Genomic DNA, 17,644 nt, shown 5'->3' with positions numbered 1-17,644 from the left:
GGCGGGGGGAGCTGAGGTCGCCCGCCCGGCTTCTTGCTACGGAGGGGAGCGGTCGCGCCCCGTTCCGCCTCCGCCATGTTCGAGAGCCTCGTCCCGTCTGCACAGCGCCGCCTCCAGCATCGCCGCCGCCGCCGCCGCCGCCTTCCTCCCGGGCCCCTGCCGCGGCTGCAGCCGCCGAGCGGAACGAGCCACCTGTGTCAAGACCTTCGCCGCAGACACCACCCGCTCGCTGCCATGGCTGCGCCCGCGCCGCACACCGCAGCCGCCCCTGCCTCCCCACCCCCACCCGCCGGGCCCCGGGCCCCGGGCCCCGGGCCCAGCCGCCCTGCCTGCCTGCCTGCCATGGCCGCCTCCACGTACCGGACTGCGCTTGCCGCTCCCTCAGTCCGTCCGTCGCCTCCTCCCGGGCTGAACCCCGCTCCACTCACACGCCCTCCCGCTTGCGCTGCCTCTGGCTGGGCGAGGCTTGCAGCCGTCGCCGTGACGCTGCACGCCCAGCCTCGCTCTGGTTGCCTTTGCTCAGTCCGGCGGCGACGGCGGCGGAGGGGAGGGTCCCTGTGTGTGTGTGTGGGGAGGGTGACCTCTCCACTCCGCTCGCTACGCGCAGGCGCGTGGCTCAGCCTGGAGACACTGCAGCCTGCCTCTCCTCCCCCTCCCCCCAGCCTCATGCAGGGCCCCATCCTGCCGCAGACCATAGAAAGAGAAAAGTAGCTCGGAGCGGCTGTCCGCGAGAAAAAAGGAGGAGGAAGTAACAAAGGCGCGCCCCACTTCTCATGACGGTAGCTGGGGCGGATATGGTGCAGGGGAAGAGCCACCCTTGGTGGATCGTGGCTGTTAGGTTAAGACTCAGCAGCAGTCAAGATTAATGAAACGTAGTCCAGCACGAGCTTTCGTAGGTCAGAGCTCACTTCATCAGAATCCAGTGTTAGGTTAAGATTGTGATTCTGAGGATATTTTAGGGGAGAGAGAAACTGGACATGGCTTATTTGCAAATTAGACATGTTTTCGTGAAGACTCGGTCCGTTATCGTACTTCACAACGCCGAACAACGTTCATCCCACAGCTATGCGCTTCCAGCGTCCCCACCCACTATCGCTAACGATATGTCAAGATGCACTTCTTGGATGCCATTCGTTGTACAGCCTTCCATAGGGGCAGCCAGCATATACAAAACTCTTTCCAACAATAGGCCAGCTATTCTAGCCTTTTAAATACCCAAAATACACTCTTTTTTGCATCTAAAATAATAGTGCAGCCCGATCGTGTAGAATTATGAGCTAATTTGGTTTCAGATTGTGGTGTGAGCGTTTTATCTTCCTTTAAACCTCCCCCCGCCCGCCCACACAGTAGTAAGTTTTGAACGTAACTTAAAATAGAAGACAAAAACCCTAGAGATCCAGCAAAAGATATTGTGACTAAAACTCATTGAAGGCATTCCGTTGGTATCATTATGACTTAATCTTGATGGATTTTAACTGGATCAAGGGGAGTTGATGTGTAACTGACAGGAAGTTGCAAAAATGACATGGCATCTAGGAAAGAGGAGTGTGGAGAAAGAAAAGCACTGCCTAGAAAAAGTTACTATTCCCCAGAATTCCTTGTGGTTTTGAATAACCTCTGCATAATTCCCTCCCCTCCGTTTAGCTCAGAGCAGTAATAAATTGATGATAGTGCTGTCTGCATGTACCTGCTCCATTCTTTTCCATTTAGTGATTGAACCTTAAAAAAAGACAGATTTTTCTGTTCCCTGCACTTAGTTTAGAGGTGGCCTGGAATTTATGTCAGTTCACCCCCACTTGGACAACATAAAGGGGGGAGAGGACAATGAGCCCACTTATAAATAGACTTATGTGTACTGGGGAATATGCAATAACACACAAGTTTTGTTAGAATACAGGCAGAAGGGATGTGATATGTGTGCAGATAACTGTTCTTCCCTGCTTTGGCAATCCTGAAATGTGAGCAAGGGCCAGGGTGGATCTGGTTGACAAGCAAGATTGCCAACAGACTTTTGGTCTGGGTGAGGGTGTGTGAGGGGAAATGTCCCATCTGCTTAATAAAATGTGTGAATGCATATATGAAGCTTTCTATAGCAAGAAGGTAAGTAACATTACAGTAAATGATGAAGGAGAAGAGGTGTTGGTTTTTATAGCCTGCTTTTCTCTAAGGAGTACTTTACAATCTCCTTCCCTACCTCTCCCTGCAACTGACACCTTGTGAGGTACGTGGGACTGAGAGAGTTCTGAGAGAACTGTGGCTAGCCCAAGTTCACCCAGCGGGCTTCATGTGGAGAAGTGATAGAATCAAAATTTATTTTAGAGTCTACCACTCTTAACCTGCTGGGCCTAAAAATAAAGGACAGGTCTTTTTATCCCTCTGGGCAGTTGTTAATTGTTATTTTTATTTATTTAGAAATGTATAGACCGCCCTTCACCCAAAGGTCCCGGGACTGGGTTGGGTCCTGGAGTTCTCAGAGAATTACAACTCTAGACTACAGAGATAAGGTCCCTGGAAGGAAACATAGTCTAGGAGTGATAGAAATCAGAGAGAGAGTGGATGCTAGGGTTTCCATTTCTCCTATGATATACTCTAGAGTCTAGGAGAAACTCCTGTAAAAATGGTGACAGAGGTCAGTTGAGGACTAAGAAAGAGATGGGACATCCTCCTATGAGTCTTCAGATTGGGTTGTTAACACTGAAGACAATTTTGAGAGGTTTGTTGTGTTAGATTGAATGAGATGAGACAGGAAATTTACATTTTGAATTTGGGATGGAGAAAATGATCTCATAGGAAGCAGAGGAGTTGCAGATGACCTTTGACCTGAATGTGGTACCACAGCACACCTCAGCTGAACTCTCTCCCAACCTTAGGAATTGCCTTCAAATTTTCAGCAATTTGCCAAGATTGCGTTGGCAGCCTTAGCAAGCAACCCCTACTTTAGACAGTGGTGGAGATCTAAATTGTCTATGGCTTACCCATGTGGGGAAAGGTCTCTTCATATATAGTAACTAGTTCTCCTTGAGGCTACAGTTCATGTATCAGTAAAAAGAATTAATGAGAATTCCACTGGGGATACTGATTAAGTCCTATCCTTCTAGACCTTGACACTTCTTACTTTCAGCAGTCCAAACACTAGTTGTATGGGAAAGACAATCTTGTTATAATGTGTGTATTTATTTGGCTAGTGAGGATTGCCAAGGGCATCTTAATTGGATATTTACTCATTTCCACAGTTAAGTCTTCAAGAATCTTCTGGTTTCTAAATTTAATAAATTGATGGAATTGGAACATAGTACACCACTGAATCCTTCTGAGCCCCCAGGTGTTGATTACTTAAGGATAATTGCACCTTCCGCTCATTCAAATGTGAATGTTGTCTTTGATGGGAAGAAAGTATTGCTACATAAAAATAATGCTAATGCAGGACTTCTAACTCAGCACACACTATATCACAGCCCTGTACTCCACAGCAATTAGCATAAAGTAAAACAGGCTTCTGTTTCTGGAGTGACAAACACTAACATAAATTAGTTCTCTACATAGATATATACTTAAAAATGGAAAAAATCTACTGTTTTATTACAGTTTATCAATTCCTGTCATATACTCAATATCATTTACTGTGAGTTACTTAACCCATTATATCTTTTAAGATAAGAGATGGCTGACTCCAGTCTTGCTTGGTATATTTTTTAAAACTAAAATCCCCAGTGCTGTATCTAATACAAGTTAAATTTAAAAAGCAAAGGTGCACTGGTTAAAAATATATGAATAGCCCTGTCTGATCACATCTAGGTGAACCTGAATTGCCAATGGCATAACGCCAATGAAATAAAATTGAGTAACTTAGTATAGAGGATTGCACTGCTGATCTAGCACTATTTGCAAGAAGCTCAACAGACAGAAATTGGCCAATGGTCCACTGGTGAACTGTATTGTATCTTCTGAAATGTAATAGTGGATGGATATGAACTGTTCAGAAAAAACAGAATAGATCGAAGAGGTGGAGGAGTGGCACTGTACGTGAGGAAAGGGCTTACCTGTCAGGAAATTCTAGTGAAGGAGAGTATATCTACAGTGGAAAGCATCTGGGTGAAAATAAGCGAGGGGAAAACAAACAGTGTGGTGGTTGGTGTCTGCTACCGTCCGCCTGACCAACGAGAGGATGTGGATGCTGCACTTTGTGAGCAGCTAGGGAAAATATCCAAGTGGCAAGACCTTGTAATCATGGGCAACTTCAATTTCCAGGATGTGTGCTGGGAAAAAAACTCTGCGAAGTGTCCTCAGTCATGCAACTTTCTGACCTGCCTGGCTGACAATTTCATTTATCAAATGGTAGATGAACCCACAAGAGGTTCAGCCATACTGGACTTAATACTGACCAACAGGCAAGAGTTGGTGGATGAAGTGAAGGAGGTGGGGACCCTAGGGTGAAGTGACCATGTCCTCATAGAATTCCTTTCGAGATCGGGGGGGGGGGCAAGGAAGCTGGTAGCCAGACGCGGATGTTGGATTTTCATAGAGAAAACTTTAATAGACTCAGAGACATGATAAGTCATACCATGGACGAGAATGCTGGAAGGGAAGGGAGCATGTGAAGGATGGGCGCTACGCAAACAAGAGCTATTGCATGCTCAATCCATGACTATCCCAGAAAGACGAAAACACTGCAGGAGCTCTAAGAAGCCTATTTGGATGAACAAGGAACTTCAAGAGGAACTAAGAAAGAAAAGGGAAATGGTCAGGAAATGGATGGAAGGACAGAGCTCTAAAGAAGAGTACCTACAGGTTACTACTAGTCACTGTAGATCAATCATCAGAAAGGCCAAAGTTGAGAGTGAGCTAAGATTGGCCAGGGAAGCCCATTGTAACAAGAAAAGATTATTCAGCTATGTGAGGAGCAAACGTAAAGTAAAGGAGGCAATAGGCCCACTGCTGGGTTCATATGGACAAACTCTATTGGAGGATGCAGAGAAAGCAGAAAGGCTCAGCGCCTATTTTACATCTGTTTTTTCCCACAGGTCAAAGGGTTTAGGCACATCTAAAGATGGCAGTAGCCAAGGGATAGTGTCTGGGTAGCAGGTTGACATGGACAGAGAGGTTGTTGAGAGGCATTTAGCTGCACTGGATGAGTTCAAATCCCCTGGGCCGGATGAAATGCACCCGAAAGTGCTCAAAGAACTTTCCGGAGAACTTGTAGAACCCTTGTCCATCATCTTCGGGACCTCTTTAAGGACTGGAGATGTCCCGGAGGACTGGAAGAGAGCAAACGTTATTCCGACCTTCAAAAAAGGGAGGAAGTATGACCCGGGAAACTAGAGACCAGCGAGTCTGACCTCTGTTTTGGGGAAGATAATGGAGCAGATATTAAAGGGAGCGATCTGCAAATATCTGGAGGACAATTTGGTGATCGAAGGAAGTTAGCATGGATTTGTCTCCAACAGGTCCTGTCAGACCAACCTGGTTTCCTTTTTTGACCAAGTAACAGGTTTGCTGGATTGTGGAAATTCGGTTGATGTTGTTTACTTGGATTTTAGTAAAGCATTTGATAAGGTTCCCAATGATGTTCTGATGGATAAATTGAAGGACTGCAATCTGGATTTTCAGATAGTTAGGTGGATAGGGAATTGGTTAGAGAACCGCACTCAAAGAGTTGTTGTCAATGGTGTTTCATCAGACTGGAGGGAGGTGAGTAGCGGGGTTCCTCAGGGCTCAGTGCTTGTCCTGGTACTTTTTAACATATTTATTAATGATCTAGATGAGGGGGTGGAGGGACTACTCATCAAGTTTGCAGATGACACCTAATTGGGAGGACTGACAAATATTCCGGAAGATAGAGACAGAGTTCAACGAGATCTGAACACAATGGAAAAAGTTCTGCATCTGGGTCAGAAAAATGAAAAGCATGCCTACTGGATGGGGGATACGCGTCTAGGTAACACTGTGTGTGAATGAGACCTTGGGGTACTTGTGGATTGTAAACTAAACATGCAGTGTGATGCAGCGGTAAAAAAGGTGAATGCCATTTTGGGCTGTATCAACAGGGGCATCACATCAAAATCACAAGATGTCATAGTCCCATTGTATACAGCAGTGGTCCCCAACCCCCGATCCGGGGACCGGTCCAGGTCCGTAGATCAGTCAGTACTGTGCTACGGCTCCTCTGCGTCTTCCTCCCCAGCTGCTGCCTCGGGGGCTGCCCTGCTACTTTGGTGCTCTCCAGCAGCTGCCAAGGCTGGGGCTCCATCTTGGCGTGGCACTGCACAGCTGCTGCTGGCAGCACTCCCCAGTCGGTGGCAGGATGTCGGGTGCCGGCGAGAAAGCAAGTGGAGCAGGGGCTCAGGTGGCGGTGGCGACATCCCTCGGCAAAACGCTACCACCCTGGGCCTCAGTAAAATTGTCAAGCGTTGACTGGTCCCCGGTGATAAAAAGGTTGGGGACCACTGGTACACGGCACTGGTCAGACCACACCTGGAGTACTGTGTGCAGTTCTGGAGGCCTCACTTCAAGAAGGACGTAGATAAAATTGAAAGGGTACAGAGGAGAGCGACGAAGATGATCTGGGGCCAAGGGACCAAGCCCTATGAAGATGGACTTGGGAATGTTCAGCCTGGAGAAAAGGAGGTTAAGAGGGGACATGATAGCCCTCTTTAAGTATTTGAAAGGGTGTCACTTGGAGGAGGGCAGGATGCTGTTTCCGTTGGCTGCAGAGGAAAGGGCATGCAGTAATGGGTTTAAACTACAAGTACAACGATATAGGCTAGATATCAGGAAAAAATTTTTCACAGAGTAGTTCAGCAGTGGAGTAGGCTGCCTAAGGAGGTGGTGAGCTCCCCCTCACTGGAAGTCTTCAAGCAAAGGTTGGATACACATTTTTCTTGGATGCTTTAGGACAGTGGTCCCCAACCTTTATTAGGCTGGGGACCGGCAGGGTATCGGGCCGCGCCCGCGCGGGCCACGCCCAGATTTCGGGCCGCGCCCGCGAGCCACGCCCGTGAGCCACGCCTGCGGATCGGGCCGCGCCCGCGGATCGGGCCACGCGGGCACGGCCTGCACGGGCGCAGCCCGGCCCTGATTCCCTCTCCCCGCCCTGCCACAGTAAGTAGCTTCCCGGGCCGCAAGCTTGCGGCCTGGAAAGTTTTTTACTGCGGAGGGGGGCGGGGAGTGGGAGCCGCGGCCCGGCGCCATGGCCTTTGCGGCCCGGCACCGGGTCGCGGCCCGCAGGTTGGGGACCACTGCTTTAGGATGCTTTGGGCTGATCCTCCGTTGAGCAGGGGGTTAGACTAGATGGCCTGTATGGCCCCTTCCAAATCTATGATTCTATGATTCTGTCTAAATTTGATTTAAGCATTCTGTTGTACTTGTAAGCAGAGTAAGTTAAAGGTTGGATCTCTCCTATCATTTCAATTCTTGCATAGTGGAACATCTTACCTTCATTACTTATTTTGAATACTGAGCTGATGCGGGATAGGTACTCCAGATTAACACTAAAAAAGGAAATCAAGCAGATGTATTTTCCTCCTACATAGAAACTTCATTTAAAAAGTGTAAAAAAGAGCACAAGAAACTCATAGGAAGGTAAGTGGCTGCCTTAAACATACCATACAAGACTCTGATACCTGGCTGTGGATATGCAAAGGTGATTAAATGCACCCATCTTAATTGATTTTTTTTCAGGTGGGCTGACTTAGAGCATAGGCATTACTTGTTTGAAGCACCATTTGTAGTTTATAGACAGGAAGGAATTTTAGTCTAATGGATTCTGTATTAACTAAATTCTGTACTAGCTAAAAGAGACTATCAGTTTCTTTCTAAAATATTTACATACTGATTAAACCCCAATACTTATATAGTAATATATGTAGGAGGCTTAATGTATAAGATATATTACCTACTAATTCTCTGTTTGAGGTTCCTCTATAGATTACAAAAGGCATTTATTTATAACCCAGAATGGGTTAGCTCCTGCCAGATCTCCCCATGGCTTTGATAATAGTATCAGAGGGTGATTAATTAAAAGATGTATTTATGATCAAGTTTGAGAATTTACTCAAAAGACAGTACCTCAGTAATCCTGATTGCAGTGAAGAAAGGAGCTCTCATATGAAAGCAGTATCAAAAATACTTTCAGAATTACTGGTAAAGAGATTTTCTCCCTGCCTAAAAATCCATTACTTTGGTATTGGGATAAGCATGGGCATACAAACGTATTCGTTGTATGCAAATTTGTCATGGACACAAATGAAAGTCTTGGGCAACAAAGGCAGTACTGTGTTTTAATTTTTTAATTCTTCAAGGAAGAAAATTGTACTTTGGACCACTGAATCTTGCCTTAGTCTAATCTATGTTACATAAAGACATTCAAGATAAAGAAAAAGTCTCAAGAAAAATTTGCTTCTCTAGATTTGTATCTCACTTTGACAATGATAAGCGTTATAGCTCATTTTTGTTTATTGTTTACCTTGACATCAAAGATAATAGTATGTATAAACAGAAGATTTCTACATGTTAAATCTCTTTTGAAAAGGATTTTGGATCCAATTCTCCTGGTAAGTATCAGAACAAAAAATTACTACTGTGGTTGGTAAACTTGATATTCAGCTGAAACCAACTGTATTCCTAATAGCCACCTCCATTTATACATAAGATTTATGGTGACCTATTAGTGAACTATCTCTTCTTACCTAGACACTCTGTTTGGGAAGTAAGGAAACTTATGCTAATAGTTTCTGAGGGTAGCCATGTTGGTTAGCTGTAGAAGTTAGGTTTGCATAACACCTTAAGGACCAACAAGATTTTTAGGGGATGAGCTTTCAAAAGTCAAAGCTCCCTTTTGTTAGACACGAGTTGGAATGGAAACCTCTGAGTCCTTATAACCCAGTCTGAAGGCGAAAGCAGTATTGCAAAGAAGAAATGCAGGATGCAGAGGTAAAATGTGCGTTGTAATCAGCTTGATTAGAGCAGAAAGGGAAATTAGCATCTATTGTAAAATAAAAACCCCATGTCCCCTTCAGGTCTGTGATAATAGCCCCTCATATTGACATCGTTGACCATGATCCGGAAATCCAAATTGTTCCCATCTACACCATTGATGTAGCCAGTCATTTACTTGCAAAATGTTTCTCTCTTTTCCTATGCCTCGGCCACTTACAGGAAGGACTGATGAAAACAAAACCTGTGCTCCCAGGTCCTTTACCTTTCCCCCCAGATCCACAAAGTCTTTTTAATATGTTCCATGTTCTGCTGGGCAGTATTATTTGTTCCTACATGGATGAGAAGGAAAGGATAATGATCTGTAGGCTTGATGAGCCTGTCCATTCTGTCACATCCTTGATGAATGCACCAGGTAGGCAGCAGACCTCTCGAGACAACAAGTCTGGTCTACACACTTCGGCCTCTACACCTCTTAATGGTGTAGAGATGGTTGATTGTTTCCTGCATCACCAGAGTATGGAACTCAACTGTATAAGATCATTGAGTTATGGGTATAGGTGGACACCCTGGTGCCCCTGGGTCACGAAAGGATTTGTTAGTAGTTTTTCAATACCCTTTGGGCAGTGGACAATCAAAAGGATAGGTCTCTCTCTGTACTGTAGGTGCTTATTCTTAAAGCAGAATCAAAGGAAGCTATTATAGACTGGGAAGATTGGTATGTAAAGGTATGCCTCTGTTAGATCCAGTGAGGTCTGAAATGTATCTGATTGTAGGGCCTTGGAGACTGATAACAGTGTTCCCATCCTGAATCACCATAGATGAATGAATTCACTGACGAATTTCATGTCCAGTATTGCTTACCCGTTCCTATTTTCTTTTGGGGGGGGACGGTGAAAAAGATGGAATAGACATGTTCACCTTGTTCCAGCACTGGCTCTATAGCTTGAATTTGTAAGAGATGTTTGATGGCTTGCAGAATTCTTTGACATTTTTGTAGATTTTGCTCATGTGGAAGTGATAGGAAACAATCATGGGAGGGTAAAAACTACTTGTAGCCTCAAGAAGTAACTTATGTGGCTCACAAATCTGTACAAGGTTGTTCTATACTTCTTTAAATAACAACAGACAACCTCCTACTAGCACTTCTTGCAAGTCATACCCTGGGTGGTTTGTTCTTCCAGTGTGACTTTCCTGTTGGTTATTTCATGGACTTTGGAATCTAGAGAAAAAACCTCCTCTCATAAACATCTATCTAGACTGAGACCAAAAGCCTCACTTGTTGTCTTGGTAGAACCTGGGCAAGGAATGTTGGGTGAAAAAGGAATAATTTTGAAAGGATCTGCAGTCTCACCTTCTGATGTTTCTGAGGACGGCCCTCTTCTTGTCCCCTGTCTCAATTAATATTTTTATTAGTGCCTCTTCAAATAGCCTGTCTCCCTGGAAGGGGTACGATGTAACAATGGACTTTGAGTGGCCACAAGATCATTATGGCTGCAGCTGCTGATGCTGTGGCTCTTGAAGAGGATGGAGGCAAGTGTAGTGTCAATTGAGAGGGAAGAAGTTTTGAGCAGTCTATTTGTTCCTTCAGTCAACTTGTGATTGCTGTATTAATTGTAGGTTTTTTTCTGAACTGTACAATTGTTACCCTGGAGATAATGGAGGCATTATCTCCATAGTGAGTGCCTCATGCACTTTTTAAAATACAAAGTCCACCTTGTTATTCATAGTATCTTCTGAGAGCAAGCCCATTTTTTGCAGCACAGTCACAGGTATGTCCACAGGAGGGACCTGTGCAATATCTCCGGCATATTTAGGCAGATCATACAACTTTTAAATAAATGCTCTGAATTGTTGTTTTAGCCCACTTAGCCTTCCTTCAGCTTAGGAGGGAGGAGTAGATATAGTAAAAAAAAACCCTAGGTGGCAGGAAAAAAAAGAAAATTCAGTAAAGACACACAAAAAGAGGATTAAGTTAAGATAGCCTACTCAGCCAGCTGCTCTCTTTGTAGAGGCAGAAACCAAAATTAAAGGAGAGTGACTCCTACCAAGGAGACAAGAGCAAGAAAAGTTTGTTCCTGCCTCCCTGAATGGATATTGGGAATCACCCACCAAGATGTCCTCACCTCAGAGGGAGAACAGCTTTGCATGGTCTGTCCTAGGCTAGGGAACAAGCATTGCTATATGTATATTTATTATGTTGTGCCTTAAAATTGAAAATTGTCAAGCCATAGATGTTGATTGGAGAGACTGGTTGCTTCTTAAGTGACACTGGAGAAAGAAATTCACATGGTCACCTTATTGAAATTAATGACTAAGAACTGTATAGGACAGGAAGAATAATTGTGAGGAAATTGCAGTATGTGAAGGGAGAACAAAGTGTGTACACCCAGGGTTTGGTATTCCATGGAAACTAAAATGTGGTTTGAAAGTTGCTCACAGAGCAATACTAAACAGATTTCCAGTGCAGTGCTAGAAGAGTTACACCTTTCTAAATCTATTGAAGTAAATTGACTTAGAAGGCTTGATGTGTAGCTCTGCTTTTGATGACACAGTAAGAAATTGAAAGCATGATGAGTGCAAGCTGCCAATTCAAGGACAACAGTCCCTGGTAGATAATATAGGGCTAAAAGATAGAAGGTATTGGGCATGACTGTGTGTTTGGAGCTGGTCAGATCTGTTACTGAAAGTCTAAGGAAGAATGACCTCTTTACAAATATTTTTATTAAAATGAAGTAGAAAAATTGAAACAATAATGATCACTTGCATTATGAATACAATAAATTCTGGTGTCTTATTAGGCAAATAATGTGTTTCCTAAATAGAAATGCTCTTAAATGCATTATAATCTTTCATTGTTCCCCTAGGACAAACAGATGGAGAGCCAGTCATTAGGTCATGCAAATCAAACCACAAGAGAAAGACTTCACACAATGAGAAAGCAATGTGTCAACTGGCAAATCAAAAATACCTGTAGTGAAACATTTTGAAAATGACTTAGCAGAAATTACTAGCTGAGCAGATAGAAAGATGAGCTGGATCAAGGAAATGTATGTGTAAAAGTTTCACATCTAAGGCTACAGGTATTTTAAATCTATAGAAATTAGAGGCCTAAGAGAGAGCACTTTCCTCAGCCTTTACCTCTTTTTTTCAATATTATCTATCCTTACGAAAACACCTTACTGGTTACTTAGAATAATTATTTCATAAATGCCCTTGATTTCTTCCAAAATGCCATTTGATAATTCTGAATGTTGGATGTGTGATTTCCATATTGGCTGTCTGTTCTTTCATTCACCTTGTTTGCATTTTGAAAATATCTTAATATTTCTATGAACAGTGACTTTTCATCACTTACATGCAACAATTAATGAATAATTATTGATGAATTCTGTATAATCAAGCATCACGGTAAATTTCTACATAATAATTTTAACCAAATACCCCAATTTCAGTAGATTCAGTTAATATGCGGTCAATATTTTCACTTATATTAAGCTTCTTATAAGCAATTATATCAAACTGTCCACATGCATCATGTTTGTATATATAATGTATTTAAATTTGGAATCTATTTCAAATTAATGTTGTTTTATCAAAAGAGAATTTCAAAACAGGCAGAAAGGGAGGTTCTGCGAAAGTCAGAATTTTATTAACCCCAGTCTGTATTTGTACTAGGAAAGCTAAGGAGCTTCTCTCTTAAGTATAAATATAATTCTAAAGAAGATATCAAGTTACTAAGTACTGTCAGGGTAAGCAGAATATAACAAAAGCTGGCAACAGCAACACTTCAGTAAGCTTTATCTTACAAAAAAGCCAGTGCTGTCATTTTCAGATCATGTAGATGAATTTCTCACACAGGCTGATGTGCTAGCCTGCCTAAATGAAGACAGTGCTGTTCTTTTCTTTTATAAGAAAAGAATCTGGGGTAGCATTTCATACAGATCGATACCTTGAGGGAAATTTTTGACCAACCTATTAATCAGGTTACAGCAGGCAGTTGCATGGGATCCCCGCACAACCAAAAGCATCTGCCTTATTGAACATCATAGCTCAGAATGAGTATTTTATTAGCTAATGGTCATAAACCACGCTGTGTAACAATCTGCCTCTTGGCAAATTAACCAAGAACCATTTGTCCCTTTTCCTCAGTCCTTTGAATCATCACACAGTTTTGTAGCATAAGCTGGTGTTACTCAGTAGCAACAGTGTCTGCAAAATAGCATTTTGTTCTCTCTTGAGCATGGGAAATTTCAAGGTAGTTACTACTGGGCTAGTTTCCTGAAGGACACTGTGGGTTGATAGCATCTTTATGAAGATCTATCTTTAAACTGCTTGGGGAGCGGTATCATATTTGGTTAAGGCTGTTGTTGGCGGAGAGTGGGTGGTGCCGGTCCGGGTGAGAGCCCTATCGCGCCTTCCGATTGGGCCCTCACCCGGACAGGCCAGAGTCCTAGCCAGTTGGGAGGTGCTTCACACTTCCCAACCCACCCACCCCCCACAGGGAGTGTTATGAGGCGCCACTATCATTTCAGCGCCTACAGGCCTGGGCCTAGGGAATGGCTTCCCAGGACCCTCGGGGCACACCCGCCACCTCCCAGTGGCAGCGGGTGTGCTCAGCGAACCCCAGGGAAGCCGCAGCTTCAGCGGGGGGGGGGGGAGGGGGCCTGGGATGGCTTCCCCGGGCCTGAAAAGTGTACCCGCCGCCTCTGCGAGTATAATTAACATGCAATTGCAACACAGATTTTTACTGTTATATCAATCAGCATCAGATCCAATCCCACCCTTTCATACTCACTTAATAAGCAGTTTTCTAATTTCTAATCAGCCACTGGAAGCCCGCTCAGCAGCAGAAATTGTGACCCTGGCCAGGGATGTGCAGTGTCTGGGCCCGACCTACACAGAGCTCCCAGAGTTCAGCTAACAACTAGTTTTTAATCTACAACTAAAACAGGGGGGGGGCTTTCTTATTACCCAATACGTCATATTAGGAGTATTTTTCATAAGGAAAACAGAGGCCCATGATGTCTCCCAATTATAACGCACCACCTGTTAATGAACTGAGATCATGTGAATCTTCACCCAGTTTCCTGTATCCAGGTTCAAAAGGTTGAGATAAGGATGTTTACATATGAGCAATACTTGCCGCTTACAGCTAAGTTTCAGCAAGAAAACTAAAAGCAAGGCCTGCTTCTAGACCCATACAAAATGGAAGAAAGAGAGCTATGTTATGTGAGAAAGGACAACCACCTGTCACTAACTCCTTGTAACAATATCTTCTGCATTATTTTCCCATACAAGAGTGTTCGTCTGTCTGGAGCAGCAGAAAAGAGCAAGATCAGCATGGTGGGAAAAGAGGCAGAACAGAACTGAGAAACCCCGGATAAAAAAACAATTTATATACAATGGATCTTCACGCCGTTGGTCAGTTTTGCTTTGATTTCTGTGAAAGAACACTTGCATAATTTTATGACTGGGGGTCACCACAACATGAGGAACTGTACTGAAGGGTCGCAGCATTAGGAAGGTTGAGAACCACTGCTCTACAGGATCCAGAAATCCCAGGAACAAATATTTTCGGAATTGAAAGAGCTGCAGGAAAGGAGAAGAACATGAACATGTCACTTCATTCTTACCTCAGGACTGGATCCAGCAAGCTTTTCCAGCCCATACTACCGTCCACAACTCCTATAACACATTACTCTTGTCCATGCAGGTCCCATGATCCCCAGAACAACTTATTTAGTGTACTCATAATTCCTTTTTCATCAGTTAAAAAGCTGGTTGGATCTAACTGTCATTCTATTGACCCAGGCATTTCAGTATTTATGGGTCCCTGTAACTGCAGCTATAATTATCCTGGAATGAATCTGCATGGAGCTTTTATTCTAATCCCAGGTCGATTCAATCCCTGCCATCTACACTGCAACAAGCATGATTGATCCAGAGTGACCCTACCTTTTCCCTGAGATATCTTGGAGTAGATATCACCATTAATATTTTAAAAATCGGCATAAGTAAATAGCTCTCTGCTTGTCCTGAACTGACTTGCTGCTTGGAGCCTTAAATACTGTAGAAAAGCCCTGATTGGCCAGGGTGTCAGTTCAAAGACTTCCTCGTTCCCATGTTGCAAGGCTTCTCTTAAAGGGGAAGCCCTAACTTCTCTTGGCAGAAGCTCCAGAGGACCTAACCTCTTGGCAGAGATATGCCTCTTGGATTTATTCCCCCTCCTCTGCTGTCGCCAATCCTCCCCCCTTCAAGAAAAGAAAGAAAGAGGCTCCTGCTGCGTTTGGCTCCCCCCCCCCAATTCTGAGCTTCCCTAATCACATGCAGAACACTTTTCTGTTTCAATGGGGAGGGGGGAGGATAAAGAAAGACCCGAGTTCAGGATCCACAATGGAATAAACAAAGCAAGTGCTGAATCAGCCATAGCTGGGTATATATGATAGTTTCTCCCCCCCCTCCCCCATATGATGGAGAGTATTGTTACCTAAGTTGCACAAATTTACCCTGTTATTGCCTGTGGTACAAAGGTTTCGTCATTGAAGAAATTAAGATATAATTTGTATAGGCAATGATCTCTCTTGTCATACAATCTCCAGATCTTAAAATCCATTGCCTGTCTCTAATTCCAGGGATAAAAATGTATTTTATGATAGCATCTTAAAGAAAAATTCACAGGAATAATTAATGTTTACACATAAGAGAAAATGTTCACACCTAATGCCTAGTGATATGCCATGAGAGTATTTCAAAGGAACAGTGATTTAGTATAAAGTTTGTCATACCAGGTACAGAACCAGCTTGGTGTCATGGTTAGGAGTGCAGATGTCTAATCTGGAGAGCCAGGTTTGATTCCCCACTCCTCCACATACCTGAGGGACCCACATACCTGAGGGACCGCCTATCGCCCTATGCCCCTCGCAGGGCCTTGCGCTCTGCGGGTGAAAATCGGCTGGTCGTTCCCGGCCCTAGGGAAGCACGCCTGGCCTCGACCAGGGCCAGGGCCTTTTCGGTCCTGGCCCCGACCTGGTGGAATGAGCTCCCGGGAGAGCTGTGGGCCCTGCGGGATCTTTCAACGTTCCGCAGGGCCTGCAAAACGGAGCTCTTCCGCCAGGTTTATGGATGAGGCCGGGGCTGATAATATAGATCTATGCCCCCCCCCCCGGGGCCTCGGGATTTGGACCCGAAGTAAAACATCATCAGGACCTCCTCTCCATCTGCTAGTAGTGTGTGTGTGTGTGGGGGGGGGGAGTTGAGCTGCCATTCTTGCCATGCCGGTAATATTGGTAATGTTATTATTGTTTTAATGGGGTTTTAATGGGGATTTTGGGATGCTGTTACCCGCCACGAGCGGCAAGGGAGTAGCGGGAAATAAATATAATAATAATAATAATAATAATAATAATAATAATAATAATAATACAGCCAGCTGGGTGACCTTGGACTCATCACAGCCCTGATAAAGCTGTTCTGACTGAGCAGTAATATCAGGGCTCTCTCAGCCTCACCCATCTCACAGGGTTCCTGTTGTGGGGAGAGGAAAGGGAAGGTGACTGTTAATCCACTTTGACACTCCTTCAGGTAGAGAAAAGTGGCATATACAAACCAACTCTTTGTTGTCTTCTAATATTTTCACTAGTTTAAATCTTTGTGTCTGTGCTTCCCCAATATTCTTATTCCCATCTCCCCCCCCTCTCCATATATATTTGCAGTAACCTAGGATAAAAAAATGAACTGAAATAGCAGTTGACAAAGTGTGATGAAAATCAGTTGAAACATGTTTAATGCACATAGTTTATTTGAAATAACTGAAATGCCCAATTGATTTAATTATATGCCTAGCTTGACTTGAGAAGTGATCAAAATGAAGCTCAAGTTTACTAAAATATGGCCAGTGACAGCCTGTTGGAGAGATAGGACTGTGCTACTTGTGAGGGAAATACTTCTCTTACTGCAGAGGGTAGGAAATAATTATCAGTAAAGTGAGAAGCTCAAGCTTCAGATTTACAGCCAAAATTTAATACTCCTAAATTCAGGAATTAACTGAATCCAGATTTTGATGTGGGCCTACACAGAATTATTAGGAAGCAAAAACCAAAACAAAACCCTGGCTGTCTAGCCTCATTACAACCCAGCACAATGGGATATATTTCCATGGCAACACTCCCTGAATTCCATAGCAACATTAATCTGGTTATGTGCCATGAAACCCCCTTTATAGGGTAAATGGGGATCTCAACTTTCACTCTTACCCTTCTGTTGAAACACCAGTAAAACTAAAGCTCCCAATGGAAATTCTCAACAGTGTAAGATGAGAAGATGATTATTTTACAATAATGACTGTACTATGAATGAGGAAAGAAGAAGTTAGTAGAATTGTGCATGAAGCTTTGAGGAACACCACAACTGAGGTGAAACAGATGGACCTGGGTCTTGCACCGAGGCATTGAAATTATCAGCTCTACTCCTACATCCTGCTTTCTTCCTGCTTCATTACTGTCTGTTCCTGGCCACCATTGTTTCAGAAGTTAACATAATATTGCACATGCTCCTCTACATAAAATCATGTATCTTGCATGTTTTTGTTTTAGGGCTCTGTCCTTGAGTTTGAATATGTTTTCTGGGAAACAAAAACTGTAAACTACAGAAAATGTTACAGAAAGTCAATGATAAATTGAAATGATGATCCATGTTGCATTTGCACTGAAAA

At 43.8% G+C, this 17,644-nt stretch overlaps 1 protein-coding gene across 2 annotated transcripts in view; it reads right to left on the bottom strand.

Moving 5' to 3' along the window:
• RAP1B (RAP1B, member of RAS oncogene family) overlaps positions 1-504 on the bottom strand; it is a 35,198-nt gene extending 34,694 nt beyond the window's left edge. Inside the window, exon 1 of one of the 2 annotated variants that reach the window (XM_077338765.1) lies at positions 361-504. The gene's annotated coding sequence lies outside the window, so the exon portion shown is untranslated. The remainder of the gene's footprint in view (positions 1-360) is intronic. The other variant, XM_077338767.1, reaches the window with a different exon arrangement.
• Between the last annotated feature and the right edge of the window lie 17,140 nt (positions 505-17,644).

The sequence above is a fragment of the Paroedura picta genome, chromosome 5 (genome assembly GCF_049243985.1).
Source record: "Paroedura picta isolate Pp20150507F chromosome 5, Ppicta_v3.0, whole genome shotgun sequence".
NCBI classification, from domain to species: domain Eukaryota; kingdom Metazoa; phylum Chordata; class Lepidosauria; order Squamata; family Gekkonidae; genus Paroedura; species Paroedura picta.
The sequence above is the reverse complement of the archived record's forward strand: the minus strand, read 5'-3'. Positions and strand labels throughout refer to the sequence as shown.